The sequence below is a fragment of the Triturus cristatus genome, chromosome 4_1 (assembly GCF_964204655.1).
Source record: "Triturus cristatus chromosome 4_1, aTriCri1.1, whole genome shotgun sequence".
Lineage (NCBI taxonomy): Eukaryota > Metazoa > Chordata > Amphibia > Caudata > Salamandridae > Triturus > Triturus cristatus.
In genome coordinates this window covers 354,221,428-354,238,331 of record NC_140585.1, presented here as the reverse complement: position 1 = coordinate 354,238,331, position 16,904 = coordinate 354,221,428, and the positions used below count along the sequence as shown (strand labels likewise).

The following is a 16,904-nucleotide window of genomic DNA, read 5'->3' as shown; positions in this document are numbered from 1 at the left end:
ACCTTGAACAGACATGGATGAAACAACCCATAACGAGCATTCAAGTTACGGAGAGCAGGCCTCATGTCCAAAAATTTCTTTCGGCGATCTGCCGTGGCTTTAGAATAGTCTTGGGCAAAAAATAAATTAGAGCCATTCCAAAGAATCTTTCCTTTCTGCTTGGCAGCTTGCAAGACTTTAAGCAGGTCGGTATACTCCAAAAAATATAAAATAACACCTCTTGGCTTCCCATGAGAGGACGAAGAAGAGGACGAAGCAGAAGAGCTCGGAGTATGACCCAGGCGGTGAGCTCGTTGGATGTTGAGAGGAGGTGTGGCAGGAAACCCGAGAAGCTTTGGCAAAAAAGAGCGGAAAAATAACAAGAATCAGGACCTTCAATTCCTTCCGCAAGACCATAAATGCGTAGATTATTGCGCCTATTCCTGTTTTCCAAATTCTCCACTTGTTGTGACAGATGCATAATCTCCCTTCGCATAACAGGAATGTGATCTGTAGCAGCTTGAATAGAGTCAACATGAATTTCCAGGGCATCAACTCTCTTCTCAGTATTTGACCAATTATCCTCAAGTTGTTGGAGGCGAAAATTAGTCTCTGTCATGTATGGCTTAAGAGAGCGAATTTCATCCAATAAAAGTTCCATTGAAAGCGTAGGTGAAACATTAGGAGGAGAAGGAGGGTTGATTTTTGTTCTTTTACTCGAAGATGCAGAAGAGGCAGAGGGAATCTTAGAAAGTGACTTATTACTGGAGCATGAAGGAACGGAAGGCAGAGGTGCAGAATTAGTAATTTCAGAGCCGGGCTCTTCCACAGACTCCTGCAACACACTGTAAGGATTAGGGTCCGCCATAGACGAAGACTTGGGCTGCTGGGCGCCACCACGGCTAGTGCGAGGCATTGCCATACAATTCCAGAGATGGAACACCAAGAAATGCAGGTAAAATAGCTTGCTTCTGAAAAATTAGCCAATGAGGTGGAGGTGACTAACCTACTTCATTAATGTACCAAGAGCCAAAGTCAGTAATTTTATACCACGACGCCAGGAAGACATAGAAACCCAAATGCAAACAATTAGGGCCAAAAAGCGCTCACCGTCAGTCACCTAAACAATGGATGTGAGGAGAGTCTTCAAGGACGAAACGCGGGAAACCGGCATCCAAAATGGCGGCCGCGGCGCTCACGGAGCCTCGATAGACGCAGGAACCAAAAAGCAGCCGATTCCGCTCTCATTTAGGTTGTATTGACAACTCAAATAGTGCAGGCAGAAATCCGGAGCATGATCCCACAACCTGGGAAGTTCGACATGAAGGAAGGCAGCCCTGGGGGAAGTCGAACGCACTACTCCGTCACGGAGCTCCGGTAGGCAGCGGCCATTTCCTTCGGCGTTCAAGCCACGCCCCTCGCATATTTATACTTGTAATGCTGTTAAACACAAATACAATAAAAACAGATTCAAACTAATAGAGATGGGAAGTTTGTCAGAATAGGTGAAACATGTTAAAGATGCATTTGTTGCCTCCTTCGCCATCACCTAAATGCAATAAAGTAAAATAGTACCTTTCATCTGTTATGGATATGCGCTGTGTATACCAAAGACAACCTGTAGGTCAGCATGCACTAGGCATAGCTCTGACTTTATCGAGCACAAATCTATTGTGATGCTTTCCTTCTAACTCCCACCTAATTCGTATTCAGATCCGCAACAGTCCTCTGTTTGAGCACCTCATGTCCTGCTCACAGAGTTTGAGAGGCAAGAATCACCTACGCCTCTGGAGGACATGACCGCATATTTCATGCGTACACTCAATCATTCTAAAAATATATGGATGTAGGTCCTGGCCATTTAATTCCTTTGACTCACTTTTCACGCATAGCGCGAAACGTCTCCTGCTTTCCAGCCCGAGTGACTTTACCGACCATAATGAGCACTGGCATGTAGATACTGGTTTACCTAAAACATCTACTTTCTGTCACTTCAGTCTCTCAATGTTTATTGTTATCTAGTTCGATTTGTAGTGCACGAGTAATATGTTTTTACATGCACTAAGCACACTTGGAAATATTTCATCAGTAAAAATTCCTGTTGCCTTAATCTGCATCGTCCAATTTAATAATAACACCTGCCTTCCTCTTATGAACATTCAAAACACCTTGGTGCAGACTTATCAAAGTTTGCCTTACTTTCCAGAGCAAAACTTTGTTTTTTGTGTTGGAAGGATGTCCTCGAAGTAGCACAAACAGTGGCATGTGCTACTTTGCATCAAGGGGGGGATTCGTGGGAGGTACTAGGGTGGTTCGAATGCTACCATCCTTGGATTTTGACTAGATCTACAAAGATTATTTGACCTGTTTTACCATCACAAAATAACTCTTCCTTGAGACATGCACTAAGTCGGAGAAATGTTGTAATTTCTTCAAACGTTCAACACATTGCATGTGTGTTGCATTGTATAGCACACTTCCAATGTGTGACATTTTAAAACAATGTCTAAGCATAGGATTTAGTACTGGAAGGGTATCATTGCAGTAATAAAAACACCTGTGCTAGGCAGCATACACACACCTTTTCACTATGGTGCAAAGTTGTGCATGTAGCTCTGTGCAACTATTTTGTGCCAGTAGAGTGGAAAAGAACAGCAGCAGGCCACATTTAGTCAATATGGCTCTGCACTTCTATCTCTCCCCACCACAACATGCACAGAAACTTGGGTTTCTGCATTGTAATATTTTTTGTAAACATGGCCCTACATATCCTTGAAATATGTAAATATACATATATTATATGCAGTTTAACTACATTAGTTCCATGCACCTTTATTCTTTTACAAAGCACAACTCTAATGATTTTGTACAAAGCAGTAGGCAACCTCTATTTGGAAAACCCAGCTTTCACTACTGACTTTGTATTTATACCTATCATGAAGAAGAGCATTGTAAAGAAATATATAATGACCAAAAGATATGCAGAAATTAATTCCCACTTTATACTAAAGACAGTTCGTGCTCACTATTTTATATTATGCCATCTACCATCTACCATCTATAAACTAAGTTTTCACGTTACGTCATCCAGCACCCGAAGTCAACTGTTTTTCTACTAACCACAGCAACACTGTATCAGTGTCATACATTGTGTCTCTGATGCAGGACGTTAACATTGTCTTAAATAGATGTTTGACACATATATCATCAAAAGATTCAGTGATTTCAAGACTATCATGGGACAGAATTTCACGGGTAATAATGTTGAGTTTTTAAGTGTTCAATATTTTTAGGGGATTTTTCATTATTTTTTAATGTTTTATGAATTTGTGTGATGAAGCATATTCTTATGTTGTACATTTTTTATTGTTTGGTAATATCGTGATGTGTTGTTTTTGGGTTCATTGTAAGTTTTTAATTATTGGTTGGTTTTTTGGTTTGTACAGGACTAGAGTCGGAAGTTTAATATATTTAAAACAAACAAGTTTCATTCCAATGTGTAAACCTTATTTGGTAAATTAAATTATTAATTTAATATAAATTATTAATGATACATTCATTAATTGATGCATTATTAATAAATATTTTTTATTTTTTTATTTTAATTAAATTATTAGTTTATTAAATATGTACATATTTAGCTTTATATTAATTGATTTGCTTTGTTAATGTGTTATATTTATATTTTTTACACTCTTTTTGTGTGATTTCTTTAATATTTTAGCAATAATTCAACTGTATTTTGTGGGCTGTTGGGATAGTAGCGGAGTAGAGTGGGAAATGTTTTACTATATATTGTTTATGTTTTTAACTGGTAATTAATATGTCAAATAGTTATTTTTTAATTAGTGTATTTTTTTTAATTATTTGTTTATTATGGTTTATGAATATATGGGTCTTTACAAAAAAAATTTTTATTATTTTTTCATATTGTTTATTTGTTTTTGATTGATTTTTTATAATGTACATTTTTGTGATATTTTTGTGCTAAAGTTGGAGTGAATCTTACTCCAGCAAAGTCCGACGATTTCCCTACTGTCACTTAACTTGGAGTAGAAATAGTAATGCGGATCTGAACCCCCACTCACCTGAAGCACAACACTTTCCCTATTGTTGCTTAGGTTGGAGTTGAAATAGTAAATCTGACCCTCCAAAGTTCAACACTTTCCCTATTATCTATTAGGCTGAAGTAGGAAGAGTAAATCTGACACCTCCAAAGTCCAATGATTTCTTACTACTTCTTCGGTTGGAGTGGGAAAAGTAAATCTGCATCCTGACGGAGCAAGGACTCGTAAAAGAGACTTGCTCGGAAGCAATATTCTCAGATAACTTGTAATACCATAATAATTGTGTTCATGAATACTAATAATGCATCATAAAAATTAGTACACTTAAGCTTAGGGGAAACTTGCCTATGTGTCGTACTAACAAGTAACACGAGAGTGATTAAAATGGCTGCTAATGCGGAAATCTTTGCTGCTCATGCATCAACTACATCTACGTAGTAATGACGTACCTATGCTTGGGAGGGAAATCTTTGCAGCTGCGCAATCGCTTTCAACATAGCCGCTTGGAATTGTTAATGCGCATGCTTAAGCTGAAGATAAACCCTGCAAATTTAATAAAATGCTAATGCGAAAGATTTATATAAGTAAAGGGGGTTAGAATAGAGATAGGTGGTATACAGTGAAATCATTTTAGTTTGAATTTAATATGTCTCTTTCTGACTTCTTTATTAGTTCGTATTTTGGGCCTCAAAGGATGACAGATGTCCATGCCCCACGTGTCTTCTGTACATGCGTATTTGTAACCCACCAGGAACCATGACACATGATTTGAAACTCATCCAAGGCCACGACCTCTGTTTGTCCTGGGAACAGAATCATCTTCCTGACCGATGAATGAAGAAGTTATTAAATTGTATAATTTTGATAAAAATGTGAACTCGGTGGGAAATAAAGCATGGGAATGTAAATTAAGGGGCGGGAACATAGAACAATGAGCTTAAAGAAAAATATTAGACTTAGCATTGTGTGATGATCATCTCCCCTTTTCCTGTCCATTCAGAGTTAGAAGTTTCATACATTTGAAACATTTAGGGGTGGTACATGCCATTAGAAAGGTATAATTGAGGTAGTTTAGTTAGATCAGACACACAGTGAGACGGAGAATGCTGAGAGACCGAGATGCTGTCCGAGAATTAAGAAGAATACTGAAGAAGATCCATATCCAGACTTAGAACTTTTGAGCCAATTAATTAGAAGAACATCGCGGAAGAACCAAGGAGGCACATAATAGAAGAAGATCGCGGAAGAATCGAGGAGGAAGATAGTGTCAGAGAGGGGTGCGATGCAGGTGTCGTATCTAGAAGAGGTCATCTATCCTGTCCCTGAATCCTGTACTGAGCCTTTGTCTCCTGATCTGTCCCAGGGGACCCTTTCCAATTCCTTGGCCAAGGGGTTATTTTCCACACCATTCTAGGTAACTATAATTCTATGTAGTATATCATTGTACTGTTCTCTCTGTTTCCTCCCTATTCAGGTTCTGTCATCATAATAACTTTGTTTAACGATTATTCTAATCAAATTTTATTCCCTTCCTCTCCTTGGAGAAGACGGTTTTCTAACTGTATTTTGGTTCTTGGTTTACATGACTTTACAAGAAAACAGTTAAAACTCTCCAGAGTCTGTGGTTATTTAAAGAAGGTTTATTCTATATAATTTTTACCTATTCAGTTAACTAAAAGATCCATTGACCAGAGGAATGTATACTGGATCAAGAGGTTTGGTAAGAAATTATTAGATAAATTCATCTTACAGGTATTAATACAATAAATTGACCCCAGCGGTATCTACTAGCCTCTATGAATGAGTGTGTGTTTATGGGCCCAAGTGAGTATATGGTAGTTGAGTACCTGAGGTTGGTAACCCGCTGGATCAACCCCTCCCCACTCCCCTAAAGTGCAACACTTTCCCAAGTGATGCTTAGGTTGGAGGGAGGGAAAATTACAAATCTGACCCCTCCAAAGTCCTATATTTTCCCCACTATTACTGAACTTGGAGTTGGAATAGTAAATCTGACCCCTCCATAAGGTTGGGTTGGCCTAGCCATCAGCTATCATGCCCATGAATCTTCTATTCTCGGCCACTATTCAAAATTGCTCCAGCATATTTCCTAGAAGCATGTATGTATCTTGGGTTACTATGTGAAAAATTATATATTTTTATATTTGTTCATAGATTAAGGGGCCGATTCCGATCCTGGAAAAACCGGGTACGAACCGTCGGTCGGAGTGTTTTCTCCGTCCGACTCGTACCTGGTAAAAACACCATACAAACTTGCAAGTACGATTCTTACGGAAACACCATTTCCGTACGAGTCGGAAAAAACACCGACCGACAGCAAAATCCATACGAATGTGATCCGGGACACCGCGGACGTGATGTCCGGACGGAGTTAGGCATGTTTTTACGTCCCAGCAAGTACGATTCGCACCGACAGCAGTCCGGACGGCAATATTTTTACGGCACCCAAAAAGTGCCGGAAAAGCGAAGTAGAGTGGGAAATGTTTTACTATATATTGTTTATGTTTTTATTTTCCACACCATTCTAGGTAACTATAATTCTATGTAGTATATCATTGTACTGTTCTCTCTGTTTCCTCCCTATTCAGGTTCTGTCATCATAATAACTTTGTTTAACGATTATTCTAATCAAATTTTATTCCCTTCCTCTCCTTGGAGAAGACGGTTTTCTAACTGTATTTTGGTTCTTGGTTTACATGACTTTACAAGAAAACAGTTAAAACTCTCCAGAGTCTGTGGTTATTTAAAGAAGGTTTATTCTATATAATTTTTACCTATTCAGTTAACTAAAAGATCCATTGACCAGAGGAATGTATACTGGATCAAGAGGTTTGGTAAGAAATTATTAGATAAATTCATCTTACAGGTATTAATACAATAAATTGACCCCAGCGGTATCTACTAGCCTCTATGAATGAGTGTGTGTTTATGGGCCCAAGTGAGTATATGGTAGTTGAGTACCTGAGGTTGGTAACCCGCTGGATCAACCCCTCCCCACTCCCCTAAAGTGCAACACTTTCCCAAGTGATGCTTAGGTTGGAGGGAGGGAAAATTACAAATCTGACCCCTCCAAAGTCCTATATTTTCCCCACTATTACTGAACTTGGAGTTGGAATAGTAAATCTGACCCCTCCATAAGGTTGGGTTGGCCTAGCCATCAGCTATCATGCCCATGAATCTTCTATTCTCGGCCACTATTCAAAATTGCTCCAGCATATTTCCTAGAAGCATGTATGTATCTTGGGTTACTATGTGCAAAATTATATATTTTTATATTTGTTCATAGATTAAGGGGCCGATTCCGATCCTGGAAAAACCGGGTACGAACCGTCGGTCGGAGTGTTTTCTCCGTCCGACTCGTACCTGGTAAAAACACCATACAAACTTGCAAGTACGATTCTTACGGAAACACCATTTCCGTACGAGTCGGAAAAAACACCGACCGACAGCAAAATCCATACGAATGTGATCCGGGACACCGCGGACGTGATGTCCGGACGGAGTTAGGCATGTTTTTACGTCCCAGCAAGTACGATTCGCACCGACAGCAGTCCGGACGGCAATATTTTTACGGCACCCAAAAAGTGCCGGAAAAGCGAAGGACGCCGCGATGCGAGCGGAATAGGGGGCCCGGTACGCGCCGTCTCCCCCCCCAGCCCCCCGTATGTACGCGCTGTCCCCCCCAGCCCCCGTATGTACGCGCCGTCCCCCCCCAGCCCGCCGTATGTACGCGCCATCCCCCTCCAGCCCCCCGTATGTACGCGCCGTCCCCCCAGCCCCATAGGTACGGCACGTACCCCCACCTGTGTATGTACGGCACGTACCCCCACCCGTGTATGTAAGGCACGTACCCCCACCCGTGTATGGGCGGCACGTACCCCCACCCGTGTATGTACGACATGTACCCCCACCCCCGTAGGTGCGGTGCAGACCCCCAGCGAGTACCCCCACCCCCCTCTAGGGGGGTGGGGGTATGTGCCGTACATACACGGGTGGGGGTACGTGCAGTACATACATGGGTGGGGGTGTGTGCCGTACATACACGGGTGGGGGTACGTGCCGTACATACATGGGTGGGGTACGTGCCGTACCTACAGGGGTGGGGGTACGTGTCGTACATACACGGGTGGGGGTACGTGCCGTACCTACGGGCCTGGGGGTACGTGTCGTACATACACGGGTGGGGGTACATGCCGTACCTACGGGGGTGGGGGTACGTGTCGTACATACACGGGTGGGGGTACGTGCCATACCTACGGGCCTGGGGGTACGTGCCGTACATACAGGGGGCTGGGGGGGTACGGCGCGTACATACGGGGGACTGGGGGGGGCGGCGCATACATACGGGGAGCTGGGGGGGCGCGTACCGGGCACCTGTTTGGACGTCGCCATGGTTGCTATAGGAGTTCGCTCCGGACGGTCTTTTTACCATACGGTTGTACAATCGGACGGACGGTAGGAATCGTACTTGCGCGCTCGGACTTCAGTTTTCAGATTCGGACGTAAAAATGTCCGGGGACGTGTTGGACACCTTTTCCGACCCGAGGACGTGTCGGGGAATTTACCCAATGCGATTCGTATGGACTTTTTCACATACGAATCGTACTTGCCAGTTTGTACGGGACTTGTACGATTCGTACGGTAAAAAATCCAGATACGATTCGTACGGGGAATATTTTTACAGGATCGAATCGGCCCCTAAATGTTATTACCGCCATAATTTGCTACCATTGATTCCTTGGTAGACCCAGTGCTGGCATAGACTGTTTTGTACATGTAGTTCCTGATATTCTTAAATTATTAAGATGAATATTATTTGTAATAGCGCAAACTCGTGCCCGAGGGCGTCTTGCCGCTAGCCAATTAGACTTCACACATACTATTGACACCGTATTTTAATCAATTAACAGAGAGGAAGGAAAGCACTTTGGTGCTAGACTAGTGTACCTGGACCCTTGAACCCTTCTTTTTATATTTGTATATGTGATCCATTCTTTTCATATTTTATGTGTTTGTGAAAGAAAAATATCCCACTAGAAGCTATGGGCTTTACCAACGCTTGTTAGAATTAGGGAAATGCAATGTTAAGATTAATAGATGAAGAGAAATCTGTAATCCTCTGCAAGTTGTCCCACAATGTAGATTAGACAGAGCTAAATAGGTCATGTTGTTCACTCATCATATCTATTGAAGGAAAATAGAATTACATTCATCGCTCACTGCCCTAACTTCTCCCAACACCAGATACCAACCACCAACATCTCCCCCAACCATAATTGATTAACATAACTGGCCGCTGCCTAACCAGCTACTTTTCTCTTTCTCTCACCTCTTTCGAAGAATCGACATCCTCTCAGCTCTATCCCATCTAAGCATCTCTCTATCCTCTTGTTGCTGCTCCCTCCAACACCCACCACCTACCCTCCACCCCATTGCTTCCTACATACCGAGAGACAACCATCTACTCAGACCCAAACAGACACAATGTCCCCTAGACAACTCAGACCTATCCTATCTACTCGAGAGTTACGCAGCTTCAAGTTCCGCTCCCCCATCCCCTATTTCCGCAGTGGGCTGCCTGATTTCCACCTTTATCCACCTTTATCTCAGACCGCAGTCAAACTCACACACCACACAACCTCCCTCCCTGAACAGCCTAGTCAGAAAGTCAACACCTTCTCACTGAACTGCATGGTACACAATTGTTGGCCTGCAGTCAAACATTGTCTAGAAATATCAGACTTGATCCTGGCCCATAATCTTTATATCCTGATCCTCACCAAAACATAGCTCAACGACTCATCTAACCATGCTCTAGACCTTCTATTACATCCTATTTACTCCATTGTGCATAGAGAACAGGAACATAGACAAGGCGGAGGTCTCACACTCATTCACAGAAACTCACTGAGATGCAGGATCCTCCAAACAACTCAGGTACAGTCTTTTGAATTCATGTCAAAGGAAATACCCACATCCACTAACTCCAACATCGAACTTAATGTGATTTACCATCTATCGGGTCAAAACAACACCTTCATCGAGGAATGCATGGATCTCTTCACCTCTCAACTCATCAGCTCAGACAACACAATCTTCCTTGGAGACCTCAACATCCAGTAGGGAAACAAAGAGAATAGCCTTGAGGGCTCATTTACCTCCATTCACAAAGACAATAATCTCCAACAACACTGCCATAAACCCACACACCACAAAGGCTCCATTCTGGACCTGATAATCTCCAGTTCCCCAATCTATTGTCTCACGACCCCATTCCATTTGACTGGTCCGACCACATGAATATATCCCATTCTCCCTCTCCGGCTCTTTTACCAAAACCTACGGCCAACCCAAGAAAGTGACAATATGGTTCAGGGACACATCCAACCTTGACAAAGAAGCCATGGCCAGCATGGCCCTCCCTACCCTAATTGTGATTACACCCCACCTTGATATTAATGAGTCCATGGTCAAATACAACTCCTGCATGGAATCCTTTATAGACAAATGTGCACTTCTGAAGTGCAAATTATCCAGACCAAAACCCTCTAGTCCTTTGTTCTCAAAAGAACTTTATGAAGAAAGAAAGCTTATCAGAAAGTGTGAGAGAGAATGGAGACTAGCACCCTGTCACCTGAGTAAGAATAAGCTTCACATAGCGCGAAAACAATACTAAGATCAAATCCTCAGAGCTAAATCCTCTCACATCAAAGTACTCATGAATTCTGCAAAGAACAGACCAAAGCGTCTGTTCATGATTCTCGCACAAATTACAAACCACTCTGCCGCTTCAGCTCTTGAGTCATCAGTGGCCCACTGCAGTAACTTTGTGGATTTCTGTGCTAAACAATTAGAGGCATCCATATTTCGCTACACACCTGAGAACCCCCAGATACTGAGATTCTACCATGCAAGGCACTGGTGCATTCATGGTCATCGTTCTGCCCAATTTCCAAACAAGACCTACAGCAAACAGTCTCCAAAGTGAAACCCTCTTTCCACCTTCAGGACGCCATTCCAGGTTCTATTAGCAAATCTCTTGCCACACGCCTTCTCCCCCTGTGGACCAACATGGTTAACTCCTCTTTTCAACAGAGCCTATTTCCAGAATGACTAAAAGTGGGTCAAGTCTCTCCTCCCTTGAAACATCAATCTCTCGACTCAGAGAACATGAACAACTACCGCCCAGTCTCCACACTTCCATTTTTAGGCAAAGCCATTGAGAGTTGCATAGTGTCCCAGCTCACTTCACACATTCAAACAAACAGCCTACTAGACACTCTCCAATCAGGTTTCTGCTAGGGCCACAGTATGGAAACTGTGATCCTCTAAATAGTCAATGACTCCCACAGAATCCTCAACTCTGGTAACTCCTGCCTCTTGGTCCTCCTGGGCTTGTCCATAGCTTTCGACCCTGACAACCATCTGGACCTCCTTTGCACTCTGAAACAACTCATGGGATGTGGAAGCACTGTCCTCAACTGGTTCTCCTCACACCTAACCAACCATACCAAATTGTGAAAATGGGCAATATGTTCTCAGGACCAGTCAATATAGATCAAGGGGTCCCTCAAGGCTCAATCCTCTCCCCCAATCCCTTTAACCTCTACCAAGAGCCACTATGTGTGATTCTCAGAAACTCTGGGATTCTCTTCCACCTTTATGCCGACAACACTCAAATGTACATGAAAATCTCATCCCCTGAAGACCTTGCCCTCCTTTCAATCACACTCCTTAAGATTCAAAACTGGATGTCTAAGGATCACCTGAAACTCAAACCTGCTAAAACTAAATTTCTTTTGATCTCACCTCTATGAGCAAAGACCCCTGTACAAGAATGGATAGCTAACTTTTCTGCCCTGTATGGCTGCCCTGCCACTGTTGAGAGTACTAGAGCACTTGGCATCACCATTGACAATTATCTAAACCTTCACAGCCACATCATAGCTGTGGGCAAAAGCACGTTGCACCAACTCAGGCAGCTTTGAGGAATCAGACAATTGATCTCAGAACAAAACCTCAAAACAGTGATGCAGTCTCTCGTTCTCCCCAGACTGGATTACGGAACTGTCCTTCTCTCAGGCATTCCCAAAGTTCACCTAGGCCCACCTGTGAACAACACTACATGCATCAGCGTGCTTCGTTATAGGTATCAAGCAATTTGATCACATTTCCTCTTCCCTGCTAACCCTCCAATGGCTTCTCATTGAAGCTTGGGCCCAATTAAAAACTGACTGCATTACCCACAAAGCACTGCACTCCTCTTCACCCTCCTATCTGAATGAGGAACTAAAAATCTCTGGAGCAAATAGAACTTTCAGAAATACCCAATTCCTCATTGTGGAACCCCCCCCCCCCCCCCCACCCCCACCTTCAGTCAAGAACGGTACATGAGCCAGTCTTTCTCTGGTAGTGCCACAAGAAGCAGGAACTCATTACCTCCCTCCCTTCACCTAAAAACCTCCGTAGCCACCTTACAAAATGACCTCAAACTCCTTCTATTTGACAGACACCTTCACCTTCACCCTTGACCATACGTAAGTACTCTCTCCACCAGAATACTGACTACCTTTATTATGCTATGCCACTATCTTAAAACGATGCTTGAACCCTTTATGACCCTTGACCAACTACTGTATTTGTTCTGGTTGCAGCTACCAATGCAAATGTCTGAATTTAATTCTTGAACTGTAACTTGATGTACCCTTGCCTTCGGGCCATGTCTGCGCTGTATCAAATTGAAAAAATAAAATAAATAAAAATAAAAAACCCGTAGAAAGAACGTTTTCCTACACTCTGTGTGTGGGGTTGGCTATAATTGATTGATAGTCGACATCCAAAATTGCAAGAAGACTGAAATGATGGTGGATATTACACGCTGGGTCTCCGACTCGACAGTGATTGGAAACCGACTGTGACCATGACTGTAAACACAGAAGTGGCCAGCACTGGTGGACCTCAACATTTCGAACAGGTGCAAACAGTGCTGGAAAGTATGGAGAAAGCGCTGGAACTCGGTTGTGGCAGCTATGTCTGAGCCAGATCTGGGATCATGCATGCACGCATGCGCAGCCGCTAGCAATGGTGTGAGTATAATCTGCAGAGGGGCTCTGTGGCTTCGTGGGTATGGGCTGCCAGGGGTATCGACCACAAGTTCCTCCTGGGAGACCACAGTAACGAGGCGGCTGTGCACTGGCGGGCCCCCTGGGAGAGTGGGGACTGCTGCAGTAATCGGAGGCGGCCTGGGTGCAATCGCTTGACTGCCTGGAGGGGACCCTGATGTAGACGAGCTCCGCGATCGTTGTGGGGCCTGAGAATACTCTTCTATGCCACACTTTGGGAGGAGCTGATAGATGGTCCTGGACATCTTTCATTCTGGCCAGCTGGCCCACCTTGGGTGGCCAAGAGTTCCTCCTTATCGGTCCTATTCTACTTGCCCTACAACCGCCTTTGTCTCTGCTTAACCATGATGACCTCCCCTCTGGTCCTGCTACTACGGCGGCCATATACCTGCCCGGAGAGCTGCCTTCGCCCAGGGTTTCAATCCAGGTCAGGATCAATGTCTCTACCTAGCACTGTCATCCTCTAGGGGACTCCCACTCCCATTCTGACCTCCATACTTGGAGGTCCTATTCCCTGGGTGGTAGGTTTTGGCCCCGTTACGATCCCACTCCCTCTCCGCCACTGGACACTACCTAGCCTTCTATCCCACTGGTATGATGGTTTAGAGGGGAGTTAGACCAGAGTCCCTGACCGTGCATTTCTAGTCACCTCCTGTCCACAATCTCATTGGATAATCCTCACTTGACTTCCGGAATATGCACCCTCCTCTTCTTTGCGCTATCGCTACCCTGGTGGCCCTTCCTCTCCCTATCATGGCTTCCATTCGAATTAAGTCGGGAGTTAACTGCTTCAAAGTCATTTACCCACCCAATCTGACCAAAGCAGCAGCAAAACGGTTCAAGCACAACACCATTGAACAATTCCCTGATTCCCTCTTTGTTGATCAATTCCATAATGGGTGCCTAGGGAAACTCAAAAATGACTTAATTTTTTTCACTCACGATATCCCTTCCTGGTCCACCAGCTTCTTCAATTCCTTCAACGTCTCTTCTTCCTCATCTATCCCGCATGGACAGCGGCTAAAAATTTCCCCCTCCACTAGCTTTAATGGCTCTCTCACCATTACACTTTACAATAATGGTACTGTCTTGACACAAGCTACAGACTCCTGTCTTTCCCTCTTTGATCATCTCTTCCACTCCCTTCGTCCAACCCTTACAACTATGATTTCCCCGGATTCTCCTTTGAGCTCATCTCCGTTCTCCGTTTTCCCCCCCTGACTCCCCGATACTCGATCAGGCCGCGTTCCCGGGAGTCACAGGCCTACCCTTTGTTCCCCCCTACCTTTGCTCCCTCTTCTCCCACCCCTCCCCATTCCCAATTGGTTCCTCCCCCTAGCTCTTCTACCTTGCCTCCGGCATCCACTCCCCCTCCCCTCCCCACCCTGCACCTGCCCGATTCTCCTACGCTTTCTCCTCCCCCCTAATCCAACCAACCTCCCCCCTTATTATTCCACCTGTCTTACAACCATGGTCTACCGATCAACTTTCCTTACCTTCCCCCTTCCTTACCTCTGTCACCTCATCCCTTTCCGTTCTTCCCCATCCCTCGTCCACTTAATTCCACCTCCCTTCTCTCTTCAACCTCCCCTCCCTCTTCCCATGCTTCCTAACCATGTCTCCTTCCTCGACAATTCTTGCTTGTCTCCCCCTCACTCCACCTGTTGCCTTTCCCCTTTAATCACCGTTCATAACTTACAGTACTTGTCCCGCTCCTTCCTCTCTTTTCTCCCCATACTTCTGGCCTTCCTTGGAACCCCCTCCCTCCCCCCCTTGTACAGCACCCTCTCCTCTCTTCTCCACGTACCTTTGGCATTCCTCTAAACCCCTGTCCTCCCCTCCCTGTTCAGCCTCTTCTCCTCTCTTCTCCCCTTACCTTTGGCCTTCATTTGACCCCCTTCCGACTCCTCAACCTTCTCCTCCTATTTAGGATCTCTACTCTTCCCCTCTGTTCAACACCAGTATGAATATTTCTCTTCCCACCTCTGTTTTATCATCCTCTCCTATCGCCCACCATTCTTCCCCACCTTCTACTCTTGCTCCCCAACTCCCCACCCATTCCACCACCCCTCCCCTCCCTCCTTCTCCCACTGTACTTCCTCCCTTTTCCCCCTCCCCCACCTTGCCTCGTCCTTCCTCACTCCCTCCCATTTCCCGCTCATCCATATCTCCCCGTCCTCGATCACCCTCTGCTCCACCTCCCTTATCCCGTCCCCCACCCGTCCCCACTCACCCTCCGCACTCCCACCCTTTTCCATCAAACCACCCAACACTCCGTGCTCAGCTCTCCTCTCCCTAGAAAATAAACTTGATTCTCTCATCTCTTCCATTTCCCAGCTTGTAGCAGCCATCTCACTTTTAAGCGCTAAGATGTCCCCCTTCCCTAATACCCGCCCGAGGAGTTGCGTGCTCCCGCGCCCCGATAAAGCAAACCACAGTCTGTCCTCTACAGACATCTCCAACTTACTAGCCAGCTACAAGACCACAAGCGTCACTCCCCCTCTACCTTCATCTCCCATTAACTCTACGCAGTGCACTATTCAGACCATCTCCTCTGTCAGAACCTACCAGCCTCCCTCTTACCGGGCACCCTCATTCAAGAATCTTATCCCTATCTCCCTTAACAGTCCTAACACCCCCATCACTAAAACAGTTGTGTCAGAGCTGCACTGCTTGCTACACAGCTGCAGATCTGCAATCAAACACAAATTGGAAATTTCTGACATTATCACCCTCCAGAATCTTGACATGTTCTTCCTCACTGAGACCTGGTTTAATAACTCCTCTCATACTTTGTTTGATCTTCTGGTACCCACTGACTACTCTATCCTCAGAAATGACAGATCAGACAAAATTGGGGGCGGTGTCGCTATCATCTTCAGGAATTCTCTTCAAATGAAAGCCTTCCCTACCACCTTTTTCCGTACATTCGAATGCCTATCCCTAGAACTTCAAATACATCATGGCTCACCTTTTAGATTCCATGCCATCTTCCACCCGCCCGGTAACTGCTCTTCCTTGGTGGAGGAACTCACTGACTTCATCAGTGACCAATTTTCTCAAAGTGACAGACAGATCTTCCTGGGTGACTTTAATCTCCATTGGGGCTCTTTGGAAGACTTGGCTGCCAACAAGCTTGCCACCTTTCTCTCAGCCAACGATCTCTTCCAACATTGCTCTGAAACCACTCATTCCAAGGGCTCAATTCTGGATCTTGTTATATCCAAAGCAGACCTGCTGACTACTGCTCCCCCCATCCATGTAGACTGGTCTGACCACTTCCTCGTTCCCTTCCGTTTTCATCTTTCGCATGTTATAACTCTCGGCCAACCTAAAAGAGCTACTACCTGGTTCCACAACACTAAAAACATTGATTTTGACACTTTTTGTGACTCTGCTATGCGGTCACTACCTAGACTTGACCCTAACGTGGATGTCAACGCTCTCACCACTCAGTGCCTCTCAGTCCTAGCAGTTGAAATCGACAATGTTGCTCCACTCCAAAGCAAAAGGAAAAGACACACCCCCTCAGCACCTTGGTTCAATAAAGTTCTCTACAATGAAAGGAAAAACCTTAGAATCCTGGAGACACATTGGAGAAAATCTCCTTCTACCTTCAATCCCTCTCTGCTACGTTGAGAAAGATCCAAATACCACAACCACATCTTCCATGAAAAAGCATCCCATTTCAGATCCCTCCTTGACTCAGCCAAAAACA

General features: G+C 44.6%; 1 long non-coding RNA gene across 2 annotated transcripts in view; it reads right to left on the bottom strand.

Moving 5' to 3' along the window:
* The window catches only part of LOC146854935 (uncharacterized), a 425,965-nt gene that overhangs the window by 205,708 nt on the left and 203,353 nt on the right, over positions 1 to 16,904 (bottom strand). The window lies entirely within an intron of this gene.